The 20,503-nt window shown below is 46.4% G+C and overlaps 1 protein-coding gene across 6 annotated transcripts in view; it reads right to left on the bottom strand.

Annotated features, from left to right (window-relative positions):
• The window catches only part of CUEDC1 (CUE domain containing 1), a 65,421-nt gene that overhangs the window by 21,910 nt on the left and 23,008 nt on the right, over positions 1 to 20,503 (bottom strand). For 4 of the 6 annotated variants that reach the window (XM_079955787.1, XM_079955785.1, XM_079955786.1 and 1 more), the window contains exon 2: positions 19,508 to 19,632. The exons of the other annotated variants lie outside the window; for them this stretch is intronic. The gene's annotated coding sequence lies outside the window, so the exon portion shown is untranslated. The remainder of the gene's footprint in view (positions 1 to 19,507; positions 19,633 to 20,503) is intronic. 6 annotated transcript variants of the gene reach the window in all.

The raw sequence follows: 20,503 nt of genomic DNA, 5'->3' as shown, positions 1-20,503 counted from the left end.
CCATTGTGATCACAAATAATCATGAATGCACAATAAAAGACATCTGGAGAGGTCCTTAAACCCTCCCCCCCCAAAAAAAACCCGAACCACTTCTGTTACGTTTCAAGGTGGCTACTTCTCTGCAGGCCCAATGCTCATCTGCCTTGCAGATGCTTTGGCTTTTGAATGGATTTCAAGGAATAGCCCAAGCAAATTGAACATTTCCATGCAAGTCTTTGGAGCTTTCCTGCTGCAAGCTGGGGAAGGAGCCAAGGAGCCTTAGTACCAGCCTCATTAACAACCAAGCAAAGGGACGTTAAGCTGACGGCAGACTGAATTCAATTAAGTGAACATCTCCAAGGTGCCGCGGAGCGGGTTATTACAAGCTCGCAGAGGAACAAAACTGGTTCACCCGTGTCTCTTTTGCATCCTGTTCCGAGTGCTCACTTGCACAAACAACTTTTGCTTTGTATTGTTCACCGCTGGACATGAATTTAGCACGCCTCCAGAAAGAGGCATTCCAGCAAAGGCGATAAGACTTCCCAGTTTACTTATCAGAAAAGTGTCTTAGCTCAAAAGAGTGGGCTCAGCTACAAGAAGGAAGGAAGGAAGGAAGGATAGAACTGTAGAGTTCGAAGGGATCCTGAGGATCATCTAGCCCAACCCCCCGCAATGCAGGAATATGCAGCTGTCCCAAATGGGAATTGAACCTGCAACCTTGGCATTATTAGCACCATGCTCTAACCAACTGGGGTATCTGCATCACATTCAGAAGGTCCAAGGTTCAATCCACTAAATCTCCAGGCAGAGCTGCCTGGCCCAGGGAGAGTTCTGAGGGCCAGACAGAAATGCCTGGAGGGCCACATTCAGCCCCCCAGGGCTTGAGGATCCCCACTCCTGTTCTAGGCACCCTCTCCGGGGGCTTATAAGAAGACAACCCTGCTGGACTAGGCCAAAAGGTCCCATCCAGTCCAACGTTTTTCTCTGCACCCAGCAGCTTCCAGGGAAATGGGGCATTCTCTGCTGCTTGCCCTCAGCATCTGGCACTCCGAGGTAGGCAGTCTCTAAGCACGGAGGTCAATCAGAGCAGGATTACAGCTGTAGCACAGCTGTCGGCTCCCAGCAAGATGGGGAATTATTCTCTTTCATACCCTGAAATGCAGCAACCTGGTTGATCGCCTGGCATTATTTCAATATAAGCCCCCTGCCCCCCACCCCTGTTGCTGGAAACAGCTAGGTGTTCACGGTTTCTATGTCATTCCATCCCCCCCACTTGGATAATACAGAACAGCGCCTGGATAATAATCACCCTCACCATTACGCAGACGGCCCTAGAAAAAACCTGGCACGCACCCGCTGCCATTTTTCAAAATGGATCAAAACCATATTGCGCCCTTCTGCAATTTGTCCACGAATGCCTCATAGAAGGCCCTTGAACACATGCTTCTCCCCCCGCACAGGCATGTTAACTGTTCATTCACAGCTTTTGGCATGTGTGCAGGTTTTCATCGGGCCAATAAAGCCTCCCACGCGCTCCATTCAAAGCTATTCCACCCATTCCAGTGCAAAGAAATGTTGGAAATTCTCAAGAACCCTTGCACACGAAACCAGAAATGTGCTCGCCAGCAGCGACCTCGTTTTTTATGCTGCTGAGCGCCTGCCCCAGGACAAAGCGAGGAGGCAGGTTTGATGCAGAAGCAAACACAGTTAATGAGTACTATTCTAGGCTGCATCAACAGAAGTTAAGTGTCCAGATCAAGGGAAGTAATAGTACTATTCTATTGTGCCTTAGTCAGACCACACCTAGAGTACTGTGTTCAGTTCTGGGCACCACAATTTAAGAAGGATGTTGGCAATCTGGAACATTTGCAGACGAGGGCAACCTAGATGATAAAGGGTTTTTGAAACCAAGCCTTATGAGGAATGGTTGAGGGAGTTGGGTATGTTTGGCCTGGTAAAGAGGAGACTGAGAGGAGATCTCATAGCCATTTTCAAATATCTAAAGGGCTGTCACATGGAAGATGGAGCAAGCTTGTTTTCAACTGCTCTGGAGGGCAGGACCTGAACCAATGGAGTCAAGTTACAAGAAAGGAGATTCTAACAATATAGGAACTTTATGACAATAAGAGCTGATTGACAGTGGAACAGACTCCTATGGGAAGTGGCGGACTCTCCTTCATTGGAGGTTTTTAAGCAGAGGTTGGGTGGCCACATGGCAGTCAATGAGGAAGAGGTGAGACAGGGAGGGACCCTCCATTGGCTCAGCTAGGACTGACTGCCATTTGGCTCCTCCCCTCCACCAATTGCTATCCATGGCCACGTCACCTGATCATTACGGCGCTTCATTATGCAGTGGCATGGAAGCCTTGCTGCTCTCAGGTTGGAAGCCATTATTCTACGCAAGCAAACAAAAATCACTGAGAGTGCTTTAGTGGGGGCGGGGGGGACGGACATTTCAACCATTTAGATTAAAAATCTGGCTAAGAGACCATGTTCATCAACTTAAATTTTCTGCTGTGGGGTTCTCCTCCTAGCTTCTGGTATTTGGCACAAAATCCTCTGCTAATGATTTGTAAACCAATCCCGCTCCACATGAACTGATTAGCTTTCCAGCCCTCCAATTCAAGAAGGGAATTAATGAAACAACATTAAGGAAGCACTTTTTAAAAATTGCTTACAAAGGAAGGCATAAATGACTGCTAAATATTAAAAAAGCGAAATGAAACCAGCAGTTGCATCTGGAGAACAGTTGACCAGTAGAAGTAGAAAAACAGAAGCTGTTGATGTTTTAAATGAATTGAACATGACACAAGAACAGTAAAATACTGTGGGGGGTTATTGTTTCTGTTTGTTACCATGGTGTGCATTTTTGTGTTTTCATATTGTAAACCACCCTGTCAAGATCCTCGGATGAAGGGCGGTATAGAAATATAATAAATAATGAATAATGGCTCATCTAGTCCAGCATCCTCACAGCCGCCAACCAAATGCCTGTGGGAAATCCTCAAGAAGAGCTTGAACACATTACTGCCCCTGACCATGAAGGCCGAACATGACCATTGGGCTGGTAGCCACTTGACAGATTCATCCTCCGTGAATTTGTCCAGGTCCTCTTTTAAAGCCATCCAAGTTGGTGGCCGTAACTACCACTTGCGAGAGTGAACTCTACAGCACCAATTTGCTGGCATCGAGAGGGCCACCAGCCGGCTGAGACAGGAAAAGGATTGTGCAGCATCTGGGTTTGCATGCGGAAAGTCCCTGAATGAATGAGGTAAACTTGTCTTGAAAGTCTAGAGATTAGCTGCTAGTCACTATAGCAAATATTGGGCTAGATGGGTCACTGATCTGGCCTGCTGATAAGGCAGCTTCCTAGACACTTAGATCCCAGAGCTATAATCCCCCACAGTAGTTTAACAATTCTGTGAGGGGAGAGACTCCACCAGGCAAGGCCTCTTCCACCTGCCTTGCCCCACTCTCTGCTTCTCAATGTGTATTGTATTGTTTTATGTACTGTGGCTTGCCGTTGTTTTATTGATTATAGCTTAGACATTATTGTAACTGTTGAGTGGATTTCTGTTTAACTTTTATATGTTGATATTATTTTATACTATTCTAATGATTGTTGAATGATACTTTTTTGAAGGAGGTTGCCTATTTTAAAGTTATGTTTTATTATCACATTTTTGTATTGCATTAGATTGTTATAAGATGTACATTTTTTGTTTCTTCAGCTTGTAAACCGCCTCGAGTATTGTAAGATAGAAATTAAAAATGATGACAATGAATTCATCCCTCTTTGCAGGGAACTCTGGGAATTGTAGCTCTGTGAGGGGAACATGGGTCTCCACACAACTCTCAGCACCTGTCCCCCAGGATGCTACAGTCCCCCAGGATGCTTTGGGGAAAGCCATGACAGTTTAAAGAGGTATGAGAGTGCGGATATGGCCTTAAGTCTCAGCATGGATGTATTTGCCAGCGGGTACACTAAAAAGAGGGACGCAGGTGGCACTGTGGGTTAAAGCCTCAGCGCCTAGGACTTGCCGATCGAAAGGTCGGCGGTTCGAATCCCTGTGGCGGGGTGCGCTCCCGCTGCTCAGTCCCAGTGCCTGCCAACCTAGCAGTTCGAAAGCACCTCCGGGTGCAAGTAGATAAATAGGGACCGCTTACCAGCGGGAAGGTAAACGGCGTTTCCGTGTGCGGCTCTGGCTCGCCAGAGCAGCGATGTCACGCTGGCCACGTGACCCGGAAGTGTCTCCGGACAGCGCTGGCCCCTGGCCTCTTAAGTGAGATGGGCGCACAACCCCAGAGTCTGTCAAGACTGGCCCGTATGGGCAGGGGTACCTTTACCTTTACCTTTTACACTAAAAAGAAGATGCATGCATGCCACACATGCCCTCCCAGACATAACCCCTCGAGACTCTGGAGCAGCAGCTGAATTCTGAGGAAGGGCGTCACTATGAGTTCACACCAGCAAAAAGTTGACAAGACGTTCCCTCTGAAAGGCAAAACTGGGTCACACATCCATGGCATACATTTGGCTCCCTGTCCTTTGCGTCATCGTGCAGTGGACCTGGGCAGGCCTGTGTGAGTTGTGCGGATTCCTGACAGCTGATCTTCGTATGTGGGAGTCCAAAGCATTTAATACCACGTCGGCTCAGACTTCGAACACCTGTCTTTGGTTTGCAGAGGTGGCAGAGGCCGGTTGTGGAAACTCCCCTCTGTCCTCCTTACCAGGGCTGGGAGCATAATCCCACACACACACACTGAGCAGAAGGCTGCAAAAACGAACCTCCTAAGCCTACCAAGCTCAGTGTTGTGTCAAACAGCCTCTCCTTAGAACAGTCAATTTCAGCGTCTCTCCGTTTCTTATTTTTCCAGTCTTCAGTTCTCCACATCTGCATATACGTTTCCAATTTATTTTTGTTTGTTTTGTTAAAAAAAGTAAAGGTCTCATCCACCAGCATCTTAGTGCGAATTTCTCCTAATAGGCACATGTTTGCAAAGCAGTTTCGCCTAATATCATGTATTTTCACCAATATACGCATTCTGTACGCATTCCTTAGCTGGAGAACTGAATTGCAAGATTTAAACACGAGCCCATTTTGAAGAATGACCATGTTTCAGTTCAGGTACTGTTTTGGGGACTGTGAATTAGGTAGGTTCGCCTTTAAATGCAAACCGGATCTAATTTCTCCCCCATCCCTAGAAGTGCTGCTAAATGACAGAAGACCGGAAAGGGTAAGACGCTGTTTAATGACTTGCTGAAGTAGTTTTGCGTTCACCTACAAAACCACAGAAGGTTGCAGGAGGTTGGAATAGATGGCCCTTGGAGTTCCTTCCAACTCTACAATTCTATGATTCTAAGGTAGAAGACCTGCCCACGAAGCTCTCTGAGTGACCTCACTTTCAGTGAGGTTAAAGCAGAGAAGGGCAAAACCATATATGTATGTCACAAGCAGAGGCCCAAATTCTTGCTCACCACACTGAGGGTGTCATTAGAGGCCAGACCCTGCTTACAAGGTCCTGGTGGCAGCATATCAAACCAACATCTGCTTAGCCTCTCTGCCTCCATTTCAAAACAGTCTTGAGTCTGAGAGCCACCATTTAAATTACCCACAATGCAACTGAAGGACTATCGCTCTAGGGCATTGTGGGAAATTAAAATGGCAGCTCCTGGCTATCCGGTGCCAGTTCAGAGCATTGCTGCCGTGCCATCAAAACATGGGGAAGGAAGAGGAGAGCGCTGGCCTCTAACTCTGATAAAATAAAAGCACCTGAGTGATCCCTTGCTAATGCCGTTCAGCCATATATTAAGCTGCAGAGACTAAGCTAGTTGTCGGGGGGCAGGGACGCAAAGCAATCAGGAGAAAATGAAATGGGCAAGCCCTCTGGGGACAACCAGGCACACACATACTTTTCCAACAACAACTGATCCTCCAAGACTCCACAGCAGAGTAAAAGCTCCATCAGGGGATGCAGAACCAATGGCAAATTGTAGAGTTTGTCTGTATTCCTCAAAATGGGGGAAAGAAGCTGTAGTAAAGTTAGTCTTATTTAGAAAATTATTCTTTGGTCAAGCAAAAGGAGTGAGGCCTTGTGGGAGTTTCATCAGCCACAAGGACCCTGGGAAAGAAGTGTGTATCTTTAAACTCTAGACTAGATGTCTCCTTAGTTGAAAGCTTTATGGGAACCAAGGAAGCCTTGATTTAATGAAAGATCTAACACCTGAGTTCGAGGGTGCAAACATCCCCCCTCAGTGATGCTATCTGTCCTTGGATTGCTTGGGAATGTGTCTCTGGCTAATTTCCACGGAAGGGAGGAAACCCTTTGATTTAAAGTTTGGATTCCAAATTGGCCCAGCTGTCAAGAAGTAAATTGATTGACCAGCAAGCCGGTCATTGGTGTATTCAAAAATAATTTGAGTCTTATGATTGGCTTGAAAGTTACGACGCAGAATGCGAATTGTGAATAAAGGATCAGGGAATTGTTTGAGAAATGGCGCTCTCTGCCATTGCTCTGCAATCCGCATAGAGGCCCGGCTCTGATGTCCCATCTTATCAGCCGTCGTCTTGCCTTTTGAAATGGAGATCTTCAAAAGCCTTCAACTTGCAGAGTCCTAAAGGTTTCAACTATCCTATTGTGTGTTAGAGCTTGTGAGTATGTATAGCTAGGTATACTATGCAATGTTCTTATTTTCTTGTCTGTAACGTTCAAAAGAGTGCCTGCTAATCTAGCATGTTTTTATGTTATTTTAAAATAAACCTTTTTAGAATGAAACTGTTTCAGTTTGTGTGCCTTTCCGGAGGGAATAGCTAAGTCCTAGCCTTACGCTTGGTTACGCTCTACCGTAGAACTTCTGCCTGCAAGTCTGTGGATACAGCTTGTGGAACAGGGGGACAGCCAGGTTAAATGGGTCACAGCCTTCTCCCTGGGTTGTGGTTCGGTGTCCCCTGGACATAGGGAGTGGTGGCAGCCCTACCGGGTCGTGTTTGTTCTGTTCTGAAAAAAGTAATTCACCCGCCAACCTTGCCCTGGGCGTCCTAGTCTGGCCGGAGAGCAGAGACAGGAGAAGGGAGGGGCAAGCGGTTGGGGGTGAGCATTACTACATGTTGGCAGCGTGGTGGGATTGAACTTCCCACGGAAAGGCACTTTGATCTTTTAAAACTTGGCACGAATCTTTTGTGGGTTACAGGTGGTTTATTTTTTTTGGATAGTGATAGTTAGGAGAATGGAGGACAGTTTGTTAACTTCGCAACAGCAATCATTACAAACTGTAGATCAATGGGGATATTTGGGAGAAGATAGCTCCCTCCCGGTGGAAACCGACCCCCCTAGAACTGTGAGCCCTGGAGTGAAATCCGCTTCCTGGTTTTCGGATGGCTCAGGATCGGAGGAAGAGTTGGCGGATGCCAGTAAAATAAGCACGGTCCGGAGGGGCCAGCGAGAGTCCTGCATTGTGGACAGGGGGAAGGGCACGCCAATTAACCAAACCCTATCCCCTCGTGAGGAGGCAGAGGCCGTGGTGGACTCCACGCGTTCTAGAAAGAATTATTCTGTCCATGCAGAACCTAAAGAGCCTAAAGAGATGGATTTCTCAGAAGGACATGATGTGGAGTGGATGCGAGATCCGGTGAACGGTGGATTCCGCTGCCGTGATAAGTATCCCAGAGTGAACCAGTCTCTTTTAATGGGACCAAGAGCTAGCCGGATGGCGCCTCACTTTCAAGACCTGTCGCAGCAGCCACAGGAGATGACTGTAGGAGACTGCCGTCGAGAGCCGCCAGCGCCGGACGTTCGCCGGAGGGTGAGACAGCGTCCAATCAGCCCAGGCAGAGTCTACTCGCCGGTGAGGGCTCGAGAGGTGCGTGTGCCGGTGCGAAGGTACGAGGCAGAAGAGGAGGAGGAGGAAGAGTACTTCCAGAGACCCCTGCGTGGATACGCAACAACGGCGGCGGAACAGCTACACGCCCAGGGGCAATTGCCTCCTAACCCTACACCAAGGTATGAACCTGTCCCGAGGAGGGGGGGAGACCAATACCAACGGTCCCCTCCAGGACTGACTTTAAGTAATCTTAACTGGAAGGTGTTCCAGAAATACCACCCCCCCACTGATGCCCTTAGTTATCTAAATCTTTTTGAGGTGACTTGCCGGGACATGGGGGTTGCGCCAGAACTGTATATGGCGGTGTTACGTCCCCTAGTTTGTGGTGACTTGTCCGAGCTTATGGGACACCTCCCCCCAGATGATATGAATGACTATGAAAGCTTTAAAAGATTAGTCATGCAGCGGCATGGCTTACATCCTGAACACTATCGAAAAGCTTTTCGGAAAGTGGAAAGGGGAGGGCTCACTGACAACATTGCAGTCTTCTCTGCCAAAATGGCCCAAAACTTTGAACTGTGGCTTGCAGCCGAGGGGGTAGAGGATTTGAAAGGGATCAAGCAGCTGCTGTTAATTGAACAATTGATGCGCTCCCTGCCCCCGGAAATTGTTAGTTTGGTTGCCGATAAAAAGCCCAGGACGCTGGCAGAAGCCACCGCCCTTGCTGAATCTTTTTGGCTGAACCGCACCCATCTTGTCAATAAAGGACAGAGTAACATGTATAAATCTACAGCATCGTCGGGAAGGTCCGCCCCCCCCATCAAAGAATCCAGTAAAGGATTGCCTACACCTGCTAAAGACTCCGCTGCAGCTGGGGGAGAGCGTGCTAAGGTGCCCCCGAGTTCTGGACTGTGTTTCTTTTGCAAAAAACCGGGGCACGTAAAGGCAGTTTGTCCCCAGTTGAGTGGGAAAAACCCCCCCGTTCGTACCTCCACCCCTGCTGTCCGTATGATACAGCGGCAGGAGGAAAATTGGGAGGAGAAATCGACAACACCTGGAGCAGTGGAAAGTTTGGCTCTGAAGGAGGAGGGTGGGTCAACACCTGTTCGGAATAAACCTGAAACATCCGTGACCGTGGGTCCTGTATGCACCAAGAACTCTGTAAAAACACCCCATGTGAATTGGGCAAATTTGGAGTTTTCTGCCCCTATCGAGATCAATAAAACTGTTGTGGACTCGTACCGGGACACTGGTTCTGATATTACTAGCGTGTCGAAAGATCTGGTTTTACCCAGCCAGATGCAGGCTAAACCTTTAAAGATTAGCCCTTATGGAGTGGAGGAAATTTTCCAGCCAACAGCAATAGTTCCCCTTAAATACAAAGGTTATAGTGGGGACCATTTGGTAATTGTTCATGACCCAGAAGTCTGCAAAAGCCCCGTTTTGGTTGGGAATGATCTTGGGTTTCAAGTCTATCTGCAGCAACAGCTGAATGTGAATCCGGTAACTGTGGCAACTCCCCCCACCCCCTCCCCGGCAGGGAAGGATGTGGTGGAGTTTGAGACTGGGTTGGATGGAAAACCTGGAGGGGAGGGAGAGTTACCTGTCTTGGATGAGGTTGCCAAGAAGGACCTTAATGGTTCTGTGGAACTGGGAGACCTGGGAGAGTTTGCTGCTGAGCAAAGGGCTGACCCCTCCTTGCAGGATTGTCGGGAGGCGGTTGGAACTCCTCTCCGAGGAACGAAGAGGGCCCAATTTGTGTATAAAAAGGGACTTTTATATCGACAATTTGTACCAAAAAAGGTGAAAGATAAAGATTTTGTTTTACAACTAGTGGTTCCAGAAAAGAAGCGATCTACTGTTCTTAGCTTAGCCCATGAAGACGGCTTGGCGGGTCATATGGGACTACAAAAGACCTTAGAGAGACTGACTCGTTACTTCTACTGGCCTGATGTGTATCAAACCACTAAAGCATATGTGCGTTCTTGTGTAATTTGCCAGAAGGTGGGGAATGACCGTGATAACCTGCCCAATGAGTTACAGAGTGTCCCCTTAGAAGCAAATGTTTTGGAAAAGTGGGGAATTGATTTAGTGGGTCCCTTACCAAAAACTCGCTCAGGGAAGCAATATCTGTGCGTGATCATTGATTATGCGTCTCGTTATGTTTATGCCACAAGTTTGACTAATACCTCTGCTAATAGTCTGGTTAAGGCTTTAATTTCTGCCTTCTGTTCCCTAGGAATTCCTAAAGTTTTGGTGAGCGATTTGGGAACTAATTTTATGGCTAAAGTAACCCAGGAGGTCTTGCGTTTGTCTGAGGTTCGCCACCATACATCCATTGCTTACCAGCATCAGGGAAATGGGTTGGTGGAAAGAGTGCAAAAGACCTTGGTTCAGATGCTGCGCAAGTATGCCCTGGCCCATGGTACTAGTTGGGACCAAGATTTGCCTTTGGTGGTGGCTGCTTATAATGATGCCCATCAAAGAAGCCTTGGGTTTGCACCCAATCAGTTAATTTTTGGAAGGCTTCTGAATACCCCTCTCTCAATGCTTCGAAAAGAGTGGGAAGGTTCTGAGGAAGAGATAAAACTGCCTTCAGTTAGTGAGTATTTTGCCCAATTAAAAGGAACTCTGGCAGACATTTGGCAACTGGCCAAAGAGAATTTAGAGAACGCCCGATTAGATCAAAAAAGAGTACATGATGCCAAAGCTGTGTGCAAACAGTTTGAGGTGGGGGATCAGGTATGGATTTTAAGACCGTCTCGCCCCCACAAGTTAGATGTGAAATGGCAAGGTCCTGGTGTTGTGGAAGCGAGGCTGAGTCCTGTGCGTTACCTTGTAAAATGCAAGGAATTGCACCCCACTGCTCGCGAGTATCATGTTAATTCTTTGAAAGAGTTTGTGGAACAAAAGATCTCTGTGCTAGCCATTTCGCGGAGCCAGGAGGAGGTGCCTGCTTCACCTGTGGATCTTTTAACTGAATACAAACAGGCTGGAAGTATTTCTGATGTATTGCAGCTGCCGACTTTAAGTGAGACTCAGGCTAAAGAGCTCTATGAAGCACTGCAACCTTATAGCAACACATTTAGCACCAAGCCTGGTAAGACTCACTTGGCTCAACATCATTTTGTCACGGGGGACACTCCCCCCATTTCCTCACGTCCATACCGAGTTGGTGAGGCACATGCACAGAACATTGAGACGGAATTGAAAGAAATGTTGGAGTTGGGAGTTATAGAACCTAGTAAGAGTGCTTGGGCTTCTCCCATAGTACTGGTTCCAAAACCAGACGGAACTATTCGTTTTTGCATAGACTATCGAAAAATTAACCTAGTTACTGTCCCTGATGTGTTTCCCTTACCTAGGATTGACACCTTGATTGAGAAATTGGGACGGGCGAGATTCATCACTGTCATGGATCTGACAAAAGGGTATTGGCAAATCCCGCTGTCCCCAGAAGCTTCTGAAAAGTCTGCTTTTGTCACTCATGTAGGCTTGTACCAGTTTAAAGTGCTGCCGTTTGGATTACGAAATGCTCCTGCAGCTTTCCAACGGTTAATCAACTCCTTGATTCATGACCTGAATGAGTTTTGCTGTGCTTATTTAGATGATCTAGCAATTTTTTCTGAATCGTGGCCAGAACACCTTAAGCATGTGCAGAGAGTTTTGGCCCGGTTGCAAGAGGCAAACCTGACTGTTAAAATATCAAAATGCCAGTTTGCCCAAGGGGAAGTAGTGTACTTAGGATTTAGAGTGGGGTCAGGAAACATCAAGACTTTAGAGGCCAAGGTGCAGTGCATTCAAGAATGGCCTCGCCCCATCGTGAAGAAGGATGTGCAGTCTTTTATCGGGTTGGTGAATTATTATAGGCGCTTCGTCAACCATTTTGCAACTTTAGCTGCTCCGCTCACCAACCTTTGTAAGAAGTCTTTGCCAGTTAGAGTAAATTGGACCGAGGAGTGCCAAAGGGCCTTTGATTTGTTAAAACATGCCCTTATGAGTTCCCAAGTCATGCTGGCCCCAGATCAGAGACGTCCGTTTATAGTGCAGACTGATGCCAGTCAGACTGGACTAGGAGCAGTTTTGCTCCAAGAAGATGAAAAAGGAAACTGGCGTCCTGTGGTTTACTTGAGTAAAAAGTTGATCACTTCTGAACAAAATTATTCAACCATAGAGAAGGAGTGTTTTGCTTTGGTCTGGGCTCTGACCAAACTGCGTCCTTATCTGTGGGGTAACACCTTTGAGGTTCAAACTGACCACTCTCCACTGTGTTGGTTGGAAAGGGTGAAATCATCCAACCAGAAATTGCTTAGGTGGAGTATGGCTCTTCAAGATTTTCAGTTTAAAGTCACTCACATCGCAGGAAAGAGTAACGTTGTTGCTGATACTTTGTCTAGGATGTACCAATCTGTTCCATGAGATGTTATTATTGAGTATTGCCTAAGAACTGTGAAAAATCGGATTAGGGGGGTGCTGCTAGTGATGTATGTCTTAAAAGCTGCTAAAGCCCCCTGGACCGGATGATCTACCTCAGTCTGTAAATAATTTTCTTTGATGAAATTATGGGACTTCACCCTATAATTTCATCTTAGAGGGGAGGGTGTAGTAAAGTTAGTCTTATTTAGAAAATTATTCTTTGGTCAAGCAAAAGGAGTGAGGCCTTGTGGGAGTTTCATCAGCCACAAGGACCCTGGGAAAGAAGTGTGTATCTTTAAACTCTAGACTAGATGTCTCCTTAGTTGAAAGCTTTATGGGAACCAAGGAAGCCTTGATTTAATGAAAGATCTAACACCTGAGTTCGAGGGTGCAAACATCCCCCCTCAGTGATGCTATCTGTCCTTGGATTGCTTGGGAATGTGTCTCTGGCTAATTTCCACGGAAGGGAGGAAACCCTTTGATTTAAAGTTTGGATTCCAAATTGGCCCAGCTGTCAAGAAGTAAATTGATTGACCAGCAAGCCGGTCATTGGTGTATTCAAAAATAATTTGAGTCTTATGATTGGCTTGAAAGTTACGACGCAGAATGCGAATTGTGAATAAAGGATCAGGGAATTGTTTGAGAAATGGCGCTCTCTGCCATTGCTCTGCAATCCGCATAGAGGCCCGGCTCTGATGTCCCATCTTATCAGCCGTCGTTTTGCCTTTTGAAATGGAGATCTTCAAAAGCCTTCAACTTGCAGAGTCCTAAAGGTTTCAACTATCCTATTGTGTGTTAGAGCTTGTGAGTATGTATAGCTAGGTATACTATGCAATGTTCTTATTTTCTTGTCTGTAACGTTCAAAAGAGTGCCTGCTAATCTAGCATGTTTTTATGTTATTTTAAAATAAACCTTTTTAGAATGAAACTGTTTCAGTTTGTGTGCCTTTCCGGAGGGAATAGCTAAGTCCTAGCCTTACGCTTGGTTACGCTCTACCGTAGAACTTCTGCCTGCAAGTCTGTGGATACAGCTTGTGGAACAGGGGGACAGCCAGGTTAAATGGGTCACAGCCTTCTCCCTGGGTTGTGGTTCGGTGTCCCCTGGACATAGGGAGTGGTGGCAGCCCTACCGGGTCGTGTTTGTTCTGTTCTGAAAAAAGTAATTCACCCGCCAACCTTGCCCTGGGCGTCCTAGTCTGGCCGGAGAGCAGAGACAGGAGAAGGGAGGGGCAAGCGGTTGGGGGTGAGCATTACTACAGAAGCTGAGAGAACAAATGAACAAACTGATACCAACCACAGCAATGGAAAGAATGGGCATACAAAGAGGATCGGGGGATCTAGAAAATGACCTGGTTTTACTAGCCTCCTACAGATAGTCACCAGGCAGCACTTTTGCTGGAGCAACTGTGGGAAGGAAAGGGGTTCTCTGTTCCTACGGCTGCTCTGGGTTACCTGCCACACAGGGAAAACAGTGTCTCCTCCTTGGGGTCCAGGGTCCAAGACTAGTCAGGGATTTGAACCTGTGTCTCTCCGTTCCTGGAGAATGTGGGCGTCTTCCCCGCTCCCCACTAGATGAGCATCTGTCTTGCCACCTTATTTGCTCAACTCTCAAGCCACAATGCAAATTTATGTCTTTAAAAAAGCAATACTTCAATGCTACGAAGGCGAGGACCCAAACAACCACATCTGGCTTTCAGAAAAATGTGTTGGGGGGCATTGACCCTCTCTAGAACAGCCTTTAAAACTATCTGAAGTGTGTGTGTGGGGGGGTTCCCCTCCCCCTTTGTATCTTGTGACTGATGTGTTGCTATTCCATACTAGAATTCCAGCCTCCTATACTTCTAAATTAAGAAATTAATTGAGAAAAGTAGAGGGACTTAATTGAAAAGTGCTATGCCTCGCAGGCTTGCTCTCTCTATACATTGCATGGGAAAGTAATCTGACCTCAGTAGGATGACATTCTTGAAATAGCTGAGGGAATTCAAACATGAAATAAGATTTACAAGAAGGGAGTACGGCGAGAATGTGAAGGCAATACTCAGTGCTTTTGTAACACAGAAACCGGGGTGCGGGTAACTCAAAGCCTGCTTCACTAACACAAAACCGGCATAAGACAGGATTATCACACACCAACACCGAACCAGTTAGCTGATGGGGGGGGGGGGCTGAATACTCCTCAGTTTGGGTGCATGAGGGGGTACCATGCACAGAACTCCCTCACACACCCAAATCTGGACAAAGAAGGACTGAACTCCTTGTCCAACAGGTGAAGAGTCGAACGCCTACTCATGTGCGCCATTTGCCCCCCTTCCACGAGTATCAATCATCTACTATCATTATGACATCAGATGATTGACAGGTTGGTGGGCCTACCCCTTGCCAAAGTTGGCCCATTCAGTGGGAAGGGAAGTAACGATTTGGAGCATCAGGGGTTCATCAACCCTGCTTCTGTTGTCTACACCCTTCTAACCTCTAGGTTAGATCACTGTAATGCATTATATGTAGGTCTGCCTTTGAAGACAGTTTGGCAACTGCAGTCAAACTGCTGACCAAGAGAAGATGGTCTGAGCACATAACACCAATTCAGGCATGACCGCATTAGTTTCCACTTAGTTTTCTGGGCTCAGTTCAAGTTTTGACCTACAAAGCCTTAAGCAGCTCCAGACCCAATACCACAAGGACCGCCTCTTTCCGCATGAACCAACCCGGACCCCCATTAGTCACCAGATGCCCTTCTCTCCCATTTCCCCTCCAAGGGAGTACAGGGGGTGTCAACACAAGAACAGGCCTGCTCAGTAGTGGCCCCCTGCTTATGTTCTCCCCAGCGAGACTCACTTGGCGCCATCATTACCTGTATCTGGACACCAGGCAAGAACATTTCTTTTCCACCAGGCCGTTGACCTCCTCCTTCAGTGAGCAGAATGTCTTGGTCCTGCCTCTTTATAAATGTGAATGCATTTTAGCTTTTACTCCGTTTTACCTTTACTTTGGTTTTAGTGTATGTTTGTAAGTTGCTTTGAATTAAGATTAGTAAACAAAGTGGCAGGTAAGTTCAATAAATAATAAGAAGGATTTTTTTTAAAGGTGCCAGAACTCCATACTGAAGTGTAGCAACAGAAAAAACCCACTGGCAGTAATACACATACAATTTAAAGGAGGCAAACATTTAGCCAATCCATCCAATTGATTAATTAAAAGCATCCTGATTGACTAAATGTCTGCACCTTATTCACAGGGCAATGACTGTGGGATTTTAAAAAGCAAACAAAACACCATCCTGTGTGATTATTTTAATGCAAGAACCTACAAAATAGGTTCAAAACTGCAGTCGTCCAGGGATGGGTGAGGTGGGGAACAAAGCTGCGAGATGGGAAGGGTTGGAATGTGAGGAACTGGCTTTCATGTTGTTCTAAGTATGGGTACCTTCTTACTCATCAAAATGAGCCTTTGCTATAGTTTTGCCTGCTAAACCTAACAGGTAGGCAGCTACCTAATGGAAGTATCTCCTCATACCTTGATGGCCTTGGAATCTCTCCCCCTGGCCTTTGGAATGAGACACCCATCAGAGCGTTTTCACCTGCGGTACATCTACAAACACATATATCTGGAAACGGAGCTGGGAGTTTAGCTGAGCCAGAAGCAGCCTAAGCCATGAAGCGCAGGGGAAGAGGGAGGGGCATTATTGCTCTCTGAGAATCCAACAGCGCAGAAACAACCATTTTCCTGCCTGTTTTGCACAGCCTTCCAATAAGTGGCACAGCACAAGCTTTGCATGCAAAAGGTCCTCGGTTCAATTCCCCAGCTGCGAAAGACTCCTGTCTGAAACCCTGGAGGGCTGCTCTGATGACAATACGGAGCCAGATGGAGCAATGGTCTGACTAGGAATAAGGCAGCTTCCTATGTTCCCCGAGGATACAATAAATCATCAGAGCTCTCTTGTACAAAAGGAAACAGGACCCTGTAGCTCTGACTGGAATTTCTCACAAATCATAAAGGCAATGCGTTTAGCTATTTATATAGTGCCGCCCCTGTACATTGGAGGGGGCCTGACTATCAACGGGCCTGTTCCTCATGGCGGGGGTCCTTCGAGGATCCAAGAGCTTTGGGTTGTCCTCAGCCAGCAGCAGTTCACGGGGAGGGGAGGTGGGTTGCAGTATAATGTGCAATTAAAACCGCCACTTCTTAATCACACCGGTGGGTCAATTGCTGCTCAGAACCCCCCAGGCTCTACACCACAAAGTTATCCCACAGAGTGCAAAAGGGAACCGTGCCTTTGACATCTCTTTCTCCTTCCCAAGGCCTCCACAGAAGGCCTTAAAAGGCAGGAGGGGTGTGTGTGTGTGTGTGTGTGTGTGTGTAGGAAAAGAGAAATAAACCACTATTGATTTGCCGAAGGCGAGGCAAAAACAGAAAGACTGCATGTGTTTCTATGGAAACAGAATGTGTGCAGTTTGAAAAGAGTTGGGGGGGGGGAGAGAAAACCCTCTCATTTATGGGCACTGTAAATTATTTAAGCAGGACAGGGCTCTGTCCATTAAGGTCTAAGGGGAAAGATTTAAAGCTATTCATTATGCAGAGAGACACAACCTGCTTAATTCAGACCCACCAGCCTAATGCTTGGGAAGCAGAAGGCAAGTCATTTAGGTCTTACATTGTTGGCTTAACAAAATAATAATAATAATAATAATAATAATAATAATAATGCCCTGCTTGCAAAAATAACTGCAGAATTAAACAGTAAGCACACAATATGGAAAACCACATTAAAAAACCACACCAGCGTAATAATAATAATACACGAGTGCACATGAATACTCATTTTCTATTGCCACGAGTAAAGCTGGGTCCTTCTGCCCTTAATAAGGCAATAAGGTGAAAGAAAGTGCTGGGGGAGGAGCCAGAAATGGGGTGGAGCCTGAGGCAAAGAATCCAAAATGGCACCTTCCACATGGTGGCAAAGATTTAATAACCAAAGGGTGGTATCCAATTAGAGCTACTCACCCACCAAAACGAGTAGACATGGCTAAGGCCCCCATCTGCACTGTACATTAAAAAATGTATTATACTAGGCCCAGTGAGGGGTGTGGTTAGGGACGGGGTGTGGCCTGGAAGAAGGCCTAAGGGCCAGATAGAGAATACTGGATGGTCACATCTGGCCCTGAAACTCAGGCTGCCCATCCCTGACGACATGAAGCTAGCCTCTCTTCGCTTTTGACAGAAAATGTGCAGCTAATTTGTAAAGATAAGTGATGGGGCTCACATCCATGTTGAAGTCCCCGCCCCCCCCTCTCCTGAAAGCCCCTCTCCCAAATAAAAACCTCAGATACATGGAGGGCAGTTTTGATTTCGCCGGAACAACGGAAAGGAACTCCACACATTATTACATCACACATTCCAAGTCACAGCAACTCTTTTAATGCTACAATTGAACCCTGGCTCATATTTCATGACAATAGATAGGTTTGGGGGGCTTAGTTGGCATTGCCAAGAGTGAATCAGGTCTTCAAAAGAAGCCTATGGAACAAACAATCCTCCTACTGTCTTGCAAATAGAAATGGCTCATAGTGGGGGTGTTTTTAAAAGAAAAAGGGTTTATCCCATGCATCTGGGTTTGGTTTATTTCCTGGAGAGACAGCCAACATATAAAGCTATTACAGAAGTTATAGTCCCATTTTTGGGTAGCATGCAGCTCTTAAGAGAAAAGGCAAGGATCTATAGAAGAAGGCAGTTCTAAAAGGTTCCTTTTTCCTCCTTTCCTCATTCAGCAGACTGTCCATGTTCCCCAGCAGAGCCGACTGGTCAAACTAAGCTGGTTTTATAGAGTCAAGCCCCATTTTCTAATAAGCTCCAAATTTCCCATCGTCCCTCCCCCCACCGCCACACTGATCATCAAGGCCGAGAGCACACAGCTTTAAAACTTGTCAAAGAGAAAGAAAACAAACAAAAGAAGAAGAGTGAATTTAAAGATCCCGTTTCTCTAGGCGTAGGAAATCTGACAACCTCCTATTGATCTTCTCTTGTTGACAAATGCACCCATGTTGAGATATTATAGGAAGCCAGGCTGTATCGTAATTGCTGCTCCGTGGCAAACCTCCACGATCTCCAACTGTTGCTGCTTGACAGGTACAAGCGTCTTCTTTCTCACCCTGTGCAACAGCTGCTAGAGCCCAGCAAATGCTGGAGCATCCTGTCCAACTTCACCTATGTGGCAGGTTGCCCCACCAGCAATCTTGTTCCATTGGTGGACCAATTCATCCTTGCTGGAAGGAGAAATCACAGAGAGAGGGGTATCCAAAACACCAGGCAAAGATGCAGCCAGTTAACTTGGCTAGGACTAGGTTAAACCAGGATGCCTTCTCCGTGCTTTTTCCCCCCCTCTGGGACGGGGGGAAACGCAGGGGTACGTATACCCCTAAACATTTTGTGAATCTTTGTACTTTTGTCCATATACTGTATTTTAACTATAAAATGGTGATTTTCTTGAGTCAAAATGGGAGTACCCCTAAACGTTTTTTCAAGGAAAAAACACCATTGTGTTTTCTTATAGGGGTTCTCCTAACCCAGGCACAGGCAAACTTGGCCCTTCAGATGTTTTGGGACTACAATTCCCAGCATCCCTGAAAACTGGTCCTGTTAGCTAGGGATGATGGGAGTTGTAGTCCCAAAACATCTGGAGGACCGAGTTTGCCTATGCCTGTCCTAACCACTCTGGTTGCTGTTGTTTTTATTTTGATTATGTATTTTGTGGTTTTATATTCTAATTTTATCCTTGGAACTGCCCTGAGACCTGTAGGTATAGAGCAGTATATAAATGCAATAAATACTACTAATAATAATGATAATAACAATAAAGTAGCCCAGAGTTGATGGGGAAACCCAGTCAGATGGGCAGGGTACAAATGATAATGATAATGATAATAATAATTTACTATTACAGTTTCCAGGATTCTTTGGTGGAAGCCCTGTCTAAAGCGGTATGATCCTGCTTTAGATGTGTGGTGCAGATGTGACCCTAGAATCCTGGTGGCAGATCACACCACAACTGAGAGGTAGCCAGAAATCCCCATTTCCTCTCCCAACACGTAAATCATAAGCCTGCAGATTGGGGCACTGTGGGTTTTTCATTAATTTCCTACGTAAAGCACCAAGTCCTTGGCATTTTAAAGAAACATTAGCGAGTGACGACGACACTAGGGGCCCCTCAGGCCCACGCTGATTTGTTGGCATAACCAGATCATCGTTTGGGGGAGGGGAAAGAATAGGGATTATAAATATTGATGAGGCAATTACCTTCAATTAGCACTGGCTGGCTGGCACCCCTTAGGAATCTACTTGGAACGATGCCCGCTTCCTGCTTGTTGACTGCTTTCCGCTCAAGCTGGAGTGTGAAGGCCCATTCTTCAGACACAGCAGCACTGAAACAGAGAATATCCTTTTTAAAAAGTGGAGGTTCCAAGGATTGGGGACCTGAACATTTGGCATGTGTTCTGCCGCTGAAGCTACGGCCTGTCCTGATGTGTGCTGGAAGCACTGTGCAAATAAGTTAACGGCAGTAACAATATGATTGCACACGCATCTAAACATGGAACATTTCCAGATATGGATTGTGCAGCTTCCTATCAAGCAATGAAGCAAGGCAATGCTTCACATGAGGACCTTTAGATTTCTGGGTCTTTTCTCAAGATCCCGCATAACCCTCTGACATACAATGGGACAAAAATGGGCTTAACATCAAGCAATAAATGCACCCATAAAATGAGCAAACCCATTGCCAGGTGTTGGGACGAGGGATCGTTAAACGCTGACCAGAAAAACACAAAAGTGCTTCCAATTTCTGCACATTAAAGCTATTTCTGCACAAGAAGACGTCACAAACGGTGTTGGTTTCTCATCGCCCCTCAGTTATTCACCACCTCCTCAAATATTAATGTTTGCAGACTGTCAGCGTTCAATATGTGCCAGGAAAACCGGTTCCCCAGAGTTGGAAACCAGTGCTGTGTCCCTATCCTTGGTCTGCTTGTGGTAACTGGGACTAGGCCTCAGTCCTTGTGATGCAAAGGGGCCACCTCATGGAGCAAAAAATATTTGTGAGGCCTGCCTGGTGTTTTTACATGAGTAGAATGTGTCCTTTTATTTAAAATACATCTCTGGATTATTTGCGGGGCATAGGAATTCGCTCATTTCCCCCCTCCAAAAAAATATAGTCCGGCCCCCCACAAGGTCTGAGGAACAGTGGACCGGCCCCCTGCTGAAAAAGTTTGCTGACCCCTGCTGAAGAGCATCCTC

Source organism: Podarcis cretensis (assembly GCF_951804945.1).
Source record: "Podarcis cretensis genome assembly, chromosome: 15".
Taxonomy (NCBI): Eukaryota; Metazoa; Chordata; class Lepidosauria; order Squamata; family Lacertidae; genus Podarcis; species Podarcis cretensis.
Note: the sequence above shows the minus strand (reverse complement) of the source record. Positions and strands in the feature narration are given on the sequence as shown.